This window comes from Ranitomeya imitator, unplaced genomic scaffold (genome assembly GCF_032444005.1).
Source record: "Ranitomeya imitator isolate aRanImi1 unplaced genomic scaffold, aRanImi1.pri SCAFFOLD_141, whole genome shotgun sequence".
NCBI lineage: Eukaryota > Metazoa > Chordata > Amphibia > Anura > Dendrobatidae > Ranitomeya > Ranitomeya imitator.
Window position 1 is genome coordinate 1,167,406 of NW_027193435.1, and position 10,367 is coordinate 1,177,772.

Below are 10,367 nucleotides of genomic sequence, written 5' to 3' on the forward strand. Positions count from 1 at the left end.
GTATAGAGTGTAGGGTATAGAGGATATAATGTAGGGTATAGAGTGTAGGGTATAGAGTCTAGAGTGTAGGGTATAGAGTGTAGGGTATAGAGTGTAGGGTACAGAGTGTAGGGTATAAAGTGTAGAGTGTAGGGTATAGAGTGTAGGGTATAGAGTGTAGGGTATAGAGTGTAGGGTATAGAGTGTAGAGTGTTGGATATAGAGTGTAGAGTGTAGGGTATAGAGTGTAGAGTGTAGGGTATAGAGTGTAGAGTGTAGGGTATAGAGTGTGGGGTATAGAGTGTATGGTATAGAGTGTAGGGTATAGAGTGTAGGGTATAGAGTGTAGAGTGTAGGGATTAGAGTGTAGGGTATAGGGTGTAGGTTATAGAGTGTAGAGTGTAGGGTATAGAGTGTAGGGTATAGAGTGTACGGTATAGAGTGTTGGGCAATAGAGTGTAGGGTATAGAGTGTAGGGTATAGAGTGTAGGGTATACAGTGTAGGGTATAAAGTGTAGAGTGTAGGGTATAGAGTGTAGGGTATAGAGTGTAGGGTATAGAGTGTAGGGTATAGAGTGTAGGGTATTGAGTGTAGAGTGTAGAGTGTAGGGTATAGAGTGTAGAGTTTAGGGTATAGAGTGTAGGGTATAGAGTGTAGGGTTTAGAGTGTATGGTATAGAGTGTAGGGTATAGAGTGTAGAGTGTAGGGTATAGAGTGTAGGGTATAGAGTGTAGGGTATAGAGTGTATGGTATAGAGTGTACGGTTTAGAGTGTAGAGTGTAGGGTATAGAGTGTAGGGTATAAAGTGTAGGGTATAGATTGTAGGGTATAGAGTGTAGAATGTAGGGTATAGGGTATAGAGTGTGTGGTGTAGAGTGTAGGGTATAGAGTGTATAGTGTAGGGTATAGAGTGTAGGGTTTAGAGTGTAGGGTATAGAGTGTAGGGTATAAAGTGTAGAGTGTAGGGTATAGAATGTATGGTATAGAGTGTAGGGTATAGAGTGTAGGGTGTAGAGTGTAGGGTATAGAGTGTAGAGTGTAGGGTATAGAGTTTAGGGTATAGAGTGTATGGTATAGATTGTAGAGTGTAGGGTATAGAGTGTATAGTGTAGGGTATAGAGTGTAGGGTATAGAGTGTAGGGTATAGAGTGTATGGTATAGAGTGTAGGGAATAGAGTGTAGAGTGTATGGTATAGAGTGTATGGTATAGAGTGTAGGGTATAGAGTGTAGAGTGTAGGGTATAGAGTTTAGGGTATAGAGTGTATGGTATAGAGTGTAGAGTGTAGGGTATAGAGTGTATAGTGTAGGGTATAGAGTGTAGGGTATAGAGTGTAGGGTATAGAGTGTAGGGTATAGAGTGTATGGTATAGAGTGTAGGGAATAGAGTGTAGAGTGTAGGGTATAGAGTGTAGGGTATAGAGTGTAGGGTATAGAATGTATGGTATAGAGTGTATGGAATAGAGTGTAGAGTGTAGGGTATAGAGTGTATGGTGTAGAGTGTAGGGTATAGAGTGTATAGTGTAGGGTATAGAGTGCAGGGTATAGAGTGTATGGAATAGAGTGTATGGAATATAGTGTACGGTATAGAGTGTAGAGTGTAGGGTATAGAGCGTAGGGTGTAGGGTATAGATTGTAGGGTATAGAGTGTAGGGTATAGAGTGTAGAGTGTAGGGTATAGAGTGCATGGTATAGAGTGTAGGGTGTAGAGTGTATGGTATAGAGTGTACAGTATAGAGTGTATGGTATAGAGTGTAGAGTGTAGGGTATAGAGTGTAGGGTATAGAGTGTAGGGTATAGAGTGTATGGTATAGAGTGTACGGAATAGAGTGTATGATATAGAGTGTATGGTATATAGTGTAGGGTATAGAGTGTTTGGTATAGAGTGTAAGGTATAGAGTGTAGAGAGTAGGGTATAGATTTTAGAGTGTAGTGTGTAGGGTATAGAGTGTAGGGTATAGAGTTTATGGAATAGAGTGTATGGTATAGAGTGTAGGGTGTAGAGTGTAGGGTATAGAGTGTAGAGTGTGGGGTATAGAGTGTAGAGTGTAGGGTATAGAGTGTATGATATAGAGTGTAGGGTATAGAGTGTATGGTATAGATTGCAGGGTATAGAGTGTAGGGTATAGAGTGTAGAGTGTAGGGTATAGAGTGTAGGGTATAGAGTGTAGATTGTATGGTATATAGTGTAGGGTATAGAGTGTATAGTGTAGGGTATAGAGTGTAGAGTGAAGGGTATGGAGTGTTGGGATATAGAGTGTTGGGTATAGAGTGTAGGGTATAGAGTGTAGGGTATAGATTGTAGGGTATAGAGTGTAGGGTATAGAGTGTAGGGTATAGAGTATATAGTGTAGGGTATAGAGTGTAGGATATAGAGTGTAGAGTGTAGGGTATAGAGTGTAGAGTGTAGGGTATAGAGTGTAGGGTATAGAGTGTAGGGTATAGAGTGTAGGGTATAAAGTGTAGAGTGTAGGGTATAGAGTGTAGGCTATAGAGTGTAGGGTATAGAGTGTAGGGTATAGAGTGTAGGGTATAGAGTGTAGAGTGTAGGGTGTAGAGTGTAGAGTGTAGGGTATAGAGTGTAAGGTATAGAGTGTAGGGTATAGAGTGTATGTTATAGAGTGTAGGGTATAGAGTGTAGAGTGTAGGGTATAGAGTGTAGGGTATAGAGTGTAGGGTATAGAGTGTAGGGTATAAAGTGTAGCGTGTAGGGTATAGAGTGTAGGGTTTAGAGTGTATGTTATAGAGTGTAGGGTATAGAGTGTAGAGTGTAGGATATAGAGTGTAGAGTGTAGGGTATAGAGTGTACGGTATATAGTGTAGGGTATAGAGTGTAGGGTATAGAGTGTAGGGTATAGAGTGTATGGTATAGAGTGTAAAGTGTAGGGTATAGAGTGTAGAAAGTAGGGTATAGTGTGTAGGGTATAGAGTGTAGAGTGTAGGGTATAGAGTGTATGGTATAGATTGTAGGGTATAGAGTGTAGGGTATAGAGTGTAGAGTGTAGGGTATAGAGTGTAGAAAGTAGGGTATAGTGTGTAGGGTATAGAGTGTAGAGTGTAGGGTATAGAGTGTAGGGTATAGAGTGTAGATTGTATGGTATAGAGTGTAGGGTATAGAGTGTATAGTGTAGGGTATAGAGTGTAGAGTGTAGGGTATAGAGTGTAGGGTATAGAGTGTTGGGATATAGAGTGTAGGGTATAGAGTGTAGGGTATAGAGTGTAGGGTATAGATTGTAGGGTATAGAGTGTAGGGTATAGAGTGTAGGGTATAGAGGATATAATGTAGGGTATAGAGTGTAGGGTATAGAGTCTAGAGTGTAGGGTATAGAGTGTAGGGTATAGAGTGTAGGGTACAGAGTGTAGGGTATAAAGTGTAGAGTGTAGGGTATAGAGTGTAGGGTATAGAGTGTAGGGTATAGAGTGTAGGGTATAGAGTGTAGAGTGTTGGATATAGAGTGTAGAGTGTAGGGTATAGAGTGTAGAGTGTAGGGTATAGAGTGTAGAGTGTAGGGTATAGAGTGTGGGGTATAGAGTGTATGGTATAGAGTGTAGGGTATAGAGTGTAGGGTATAGAGTGTAGAGTGTAGGGATTAGAGTGTAGGGTATAGGGTGTAGGTTATAGAGTGTAGAGTGTAGGGTATAGAGTGTAGGGTATAGAGTGTACGGTATAGAGTGTTGGGCAATAGAGTGTAGGGTATAGAGTGTAGGGTATAGAGTGTAGGGTATACAGTGTAGGGTATAAAGTGTAGAGTGTAGGGTATAGAGTGTAGGGTATAGAGTGTAGGGTATAGAGTGTAGGGTATAGAGTGTAGGGTATTGAGTGTAGAGTGTAGAGTGTAGGGTATAGAGTGTAGAGTTTAGGGTATAGAGTGTAGGGTATAGAGTGTAGGGTTTAGAGTGTATGGTATAGAGTGTAGGGTATAGAGTGTAGAGTGTAGGGTATAGAGTGTAGGGTATAGAGTGTAGGGTATAGAGTGTATGGTATAGAGTGTACGGTTTAGAGTGTAGAGTGTAGGGTATAGAGTGTAGGGTATAAAGTGTAGGGTATAGATTGTAGGGTATAGAGTGTAGAATGTAGGGTATAGGGTATAGAGTGTGTGGTGTAGAGTGTAGGGTATAGAGTGTATAGTGTAGGGTATAGAGTGTAGGGTTTAGAGTGTAGGGTATAGAGTGTAGGGTATAAAGTGTAGAGTGTAGGGTATAGAATGTATGGTATAGAGTGTAGGGTATAGAGTGTAGGGTGTAGAGTGTAGGGTATAGAGTGTAGAGTGTAGGGTATAGAGTTTAGGGTATAGAGTGTATGGTATAGATTGTAGAGTGTAGGGTATAGAGTGTATAGTGTAGGGTATAGAGTGTAGGGTATAGAGTGTAGGGTATAGAGTGTATGGTATAGAGTGTAGGGAATAGAGTGTAGAGTGTATGGTATAGAGTGTATGGTATAGAGTGTAGGGTATAGAGTGTAGAGTGTAGGGTATAGAGTTTAGGGTATAGAGTGTATGGTATAGAGTGTAGAGTGTAGGGTATAGAGTGTATAGTGTAGGGTATAGAGTGTAGGGTATAGAGTGTAGGGTATAGAGTGTAGGGTATAGAGTGTATGGTATAGAGTGTAGGGAATAGAGTGTAGAGTGTAGGGTATAGAGTGTAGGGTATAGAGTGTAGGGTATAGAATGTATGGTATAGAGTGTATGGAATAGAGTGTAGAGTGTAGGGTATAGAGTGTATGGTGTAGAGTGTAGGGTATAGAGTGTATAGTGTAGGGTATAGAGTGCAGGGTATAGAGTGTATGGAATAGAGTGTATGGAATATAGTGTACGGTATAGAGTGTAGAGTGTAGGGTATAGAGCGTAGGGTGTAGGGTATAGATTGTAGGGTATAGAGTGTAGGGTATAGAGTGTAGAGTGTAGGGTATAGAGTGCATGGTATAGAGTGTAGGGTGTAGAGTGTATGGTATAGAGTGTACAGTATAGAGTGTATGGTATAGAGTGTAGAGTGTAGGGTATAGAGTGTAGGGTATAGAGTGTAGGGTATAGAGTGTATGGTATAGAGTGTACGGAATAGAGTGTATGATATAGAGTGTATGGTATATAGTGTAGGGTATAGAGTGTTTGGTATAGAGTGTAAGGTATAGAGTGTAGAGAGTAGGGTATAGATTTTAGAGTGTAGTGTGTAGGGTATAGAGTGTAGGGTATAGAGTTTATGGAATAGAGTGTATGGTATAGAGTGTAGGGTGTAGAGTGTAGGGTATAGAGTGTAGAGTGTGGGGTATAGAGTGTAGAGTGTAGGGTATAGAGTGTATGATATAGAGTGTAGGGTATAGAGTGTATGGTATAGATTGCAGGGTATAGAGTGTAGGGTATAGAGTGTAGAGTGTAGGGTATAGAGTGTAGGGTATAGAGTGTAGATTGTATGGTATATAGTGTAGGGTATAGAGTGTATAGTGTAGGGTATAGAGTGTAGAGTGAAGGGTATGGAGTGTTGGGATATAGAGTGTTGGGTATAGAGTGTAGGGTATAGAGTGTAGGGTATAGATTGTAGGGTATAGAGTGTAGGGTATAGAGTGTAGGGTATAGAGTATATAGTGTAGGGTATAGAGTGTAGGATATAGAGTGTAGAGTGTAGGGTATAGAGTGTAGAGTGTAGGGTATAGAGTGTAGGGTATAGAGTGTAGGGTATAGAGTGTAGGGTATAAAGTGTAGAGTGTAGGGTATAGAGTGTAGGCTATAGAGTGTAGGGTATAGAGTGTAGGGTATAGAGTGTAGGGTATAGAGTGTAGAGTGTAGGGTGTAGAGTGTAGAGTGTAGGGTATAGAGTGTAAGGTATAGAGTGTAGGGTATAGAGTGTATGTTATAGAGTGTAGGGTATAGAGTGTAGAGTGTAGGGTATAGAGTGTAGGGTATAGAGTGTAGGGTATAGAGTGTAGGGTATAAAGTGTAGCGTGTAGGGTATAGAGTGTAGGGTTTAGAGTGTATGTTATAGAGTGTAGGGTATAGAGTGTAGAGTGTAGGATATAGAGTGTAGAGTGTAGGGTATAGAGTGTACGGTATATAGTGTAGGGTATAGAGTGTAGGGTATAGAGTGTAGGGTATAGAGTGTATGGTATAGAGTGTAAAGTGTAGGGTATAGAGTGTAGAAAGTAGGGTATAGTGTGTAGGGTATAGAGTGTAGAGTGTAGGGTATAGAGTGTAGGGTATAGAGTGTAGATTGTTTGGTATAGAGTGTAGGGTATAGAGTGTAGAGTGTAGGGTATAGAGTGTAGAAAGTAGGGTATAGTGTGTAGGGTATAGAGTGTAGAGTGTAGGGTATAGAGTGTAGATTGTATGGTATATAGTGTAGGGTATAGAGTGTATAGTGTAGGGTATAGAGTGTAGAGTGAAGGGTATGGAGTGTTGGGATATAGAGTGTTGGGTATAGAGTGTAGGGTATAGAGTGTAGGGTATAGATTGTAGGGTATAGAGTGTAGGGTATAGAGTGTAGGGTATAGAGTATATAGTGTAGGGTATAGAGTGTAGGATATAGAGTGTAGAGTGTAGGGTATAGAGTGTAGAGTGTAGGGTATAGAGTGTAGGGTATAGAGTGTAGGGTATAGAGTGTAGGGTATAAAGTGTAGAGTGTAGGGTATAGAGTGTAGGGTATAGAGTGTAGGGTATAGAGTGTAGGGTATAGAGTGTAGGGTATAGAGTGTAGAGTGTAGGGTGTAGAGTGTAGAGTGTAGGGTATAGAGTGTAAGGTATAGAGTGTAGGGTATAGAGTGTATGTTATAGAGTGTAGGGTATAGAGTGTAGAGTGTAGGGTATAGAGTGTAGGGTATAGAGTGTAGGGTATAGAGTGTAGGGTATAAAGTGTAGCGTGTAGGGTATAGAGTGTAGGGTTTAGAGTGTATGTTATAGAGTGTAGGGTATAGAGTGTAGAGTGTAGGATATAGAGTGTAGAGTGTAGGGTATAGAGTGTACGGTATATAGTGTAGGGTATAGAGTGTAGGGTATAGAGTGTAGGGTATAGAGTGTATGGTATAGAGTGTAGAGTGTAGGGTATAGAGTGTAGAAAGTAGGGTATAGTGTGTAGGGTATAGAGTGTAGAGTGTAGGGTATAGAGTGTAGGGTATAGAGTGTAGATTGTTTGGTATAGAGTGTAGGGTATAGAGTGTTGGGATATAGAGTGTAGGGTATAGAGTGTCGGGTATAGAGTGTAGGGTATAGATTGTAGGGTAAAGAGTGTAGGGTATAGAGTGTAGGGTATAGAGTATAGTGTAGGGTATAGAGTGTAGGGTATAGAGTGTATAGTGTAGGGTATAGAGTGTAGAGTGTAGGGTATAGAGTGTAGGGTATAGAGTGTTGGGATATAGAGTGTAGGGTATAGAGTGTCGGGTATAGAGTGTAGGGTATAGATTGTAGGGTAAAGAGTGTAGGGTATAGAGTGTAGGGTATAGAGTATAGTGTAGGGTATAGAGTGTAGGGTATAGAGTGTAGAGTGTAGGGTATAGAGTGTAGGGTATAGAGTGTAGGGTATAAAGTGTAGAGTGTAGGGTATAGAGTGTAGGGTATAGAGTGTAGGGTGTAGAGTGGAGAGTGTAGGGTATAGAGTGTAAGGTATAGAGTGTAGGGTATAGAGTGTATGTTATAGAGTGTAGGGTATAGAGTGTAGAGTGTAGGGTATAGAGGGTAGAAAGTAGGGTATAGTGTGTAGGGTATACCCTACACTCTATAACCTACACTCTATACCCTACATTCTATACCCTACACTCTATACCCTACACTCTACACTCTATACCCTACACTCTATACCCTACACTCTATACCCTACACTCTATACCCTACACTCTATACCCTACACTCTACACTCTATACCCTACACTCTATACCATACACTCTATACCCTACACTCTACACTCTATACCCTACACTCTATACCCTAAATTCTGTACCCTACACTCTACACTCTATACCCTACACTCTATACCATACACTCTAAACCATACACTCTATACCCTACACTCTATACCCTAAACTCTAAACTCTATACCCTACACTCTACACTCTACACTCAATACCCTACACTCTATACCCTACACTCTATACCCTACACTCTATACCCTACACTCTATACCCTACACTCTACACTTTATACCCTACACTGTATACCCTACACTCTATACCCTACACTCTATACCCTACACTCTATACCCTACACTCTACACTTTATACCCTACACTGTATACCCTACACTCTATACCCTACACTCTATACCCTACACTCTATACCCTACACTCTATAGCCCAACACTCTATACCGTACACTCTATACCCTACACTCTATACCCTACACTCTACACTCTATACCCTACACTCTATACCCTACACTCTAATCCCTACACTCTACACTCTATACCCTACACTCTATACCCTACACTCTATACCATACACTCTATACCCCACACTCTATACCCTACACTCTACACTCTATACCCTACACTCTACACTCTATACCCTACAATCTACACTCTATATCCTACACTCTACACTCTATACCCTACACTCTATACCCTACACTCTATACCCTACACTCTATACCCTACACTCTACACTTTATACCCTACACTCTGTACCCTACACTCTATACCCTACACTCTATACCCTACACTCTACACTCTATACCCTACACTCTATACCCTACACTATATACTCTATACCCTACACTCTATACCCTACACTCTATACCCTACACTCTATACCCTACAATCTATACCCTACACTCTATACCCTACACTCTATACCCTACACTCTATATCCCAACACTATATACCCTACACTCTATACCCTACACTCTACACTCTATACCCTACACTATACACTCTATACCCTACACTCTATACCATACAATCTACACTCTATACCCTACACTCTATACCCTACACTCTACACTCTATACCCTACACACTATACCCTACTTTCTACAATCTATACCCTACACTCTACACTCTATACCCTACACTCTATACCCTACAATCTATACCATACACTCTATACCATACACTCTATACCCTACACTCTATACCCTACACTCTACACTCTATACCCTACACTCTATACCCTACACTCTATACCCTGAAATCTATACCATACACTCTATACCCTACACTCTATACCATACACTCTATACCCCACACTCTATACCCTACACTCTACACTCTATACCCTACACTCTACACTCTATACCCTACAATCTACACTCTATATCCTACACTCTAAACTCTATACCCTACACTCTATACCCTACACTCTATACCCTACACTCTATACCCTACACTCTACACTTTATACCCTACACGCTGTACCCTACACTCTATACCCTACACTCTATACCCTACACTCTACACTCTATACCCTACACTCTATACCCTACACTATATACTCTATACCCTACACTCTATACCCTACACTCTATACCCTACAATCTATACCCTACACTCTATACCCTACACTCTATACCCTACACTCTATATCCCAACACTATATACCCTACACTCTATACCCTACACTCTACACTCTATACCCTACACTATACACTCTATACCCTACACTCTATACCATACAATCTACACTCTATACCCTACACTCTATACCCTACACTCTACACTCTATACCCTACACACTATACCCTACTTTCTACAATCTATACCCCACACTTTACACTCTATACCCTACACTCTACACCCTACACTCTATACCATACACTCTATTCCATACACTCTATACCCTACACTCTATACCCTACACTCTACACTCTAAAATCTTTACCCTACTCTCTACACTTTGTACCTTACACTCTATACCAAACACTATATACCCTACACTATATACCATACACTCTACACTCTATACCCTACACTCTATACCCTACACTCTATACTTTATACCCTACACTCTATACCCTACACTCTACACTCTATACCCTACACATTATACCATACACTCTATACCCTACACTCTACACTCTATACCCTACACTCTACAACCTACACTCTATACCCTACACTTTATACCCTACACTCTACACTCTATACCCTACACTCTATACCCTACACTCTACACCCTACACTCTATACCCTACACTCTATACCCTACCCTCTACACTCTATACCCTACACTCTACACCATACACTCTATACCCTACACTCTACACTCTACTCCCTACACTCTATACCTTACACTCTATACCCTACACTCTATACCCTACACTCTATACCCTACACTCTATACTCTACACTCTATACCCTACACTCTATCCCATACACTCTATACCCTACACTCTACACTCTATTCCCTACACTCTATACCATACACTCTATACCCTACACTCTATACCCTACACTCTATACCCTACACTATACACT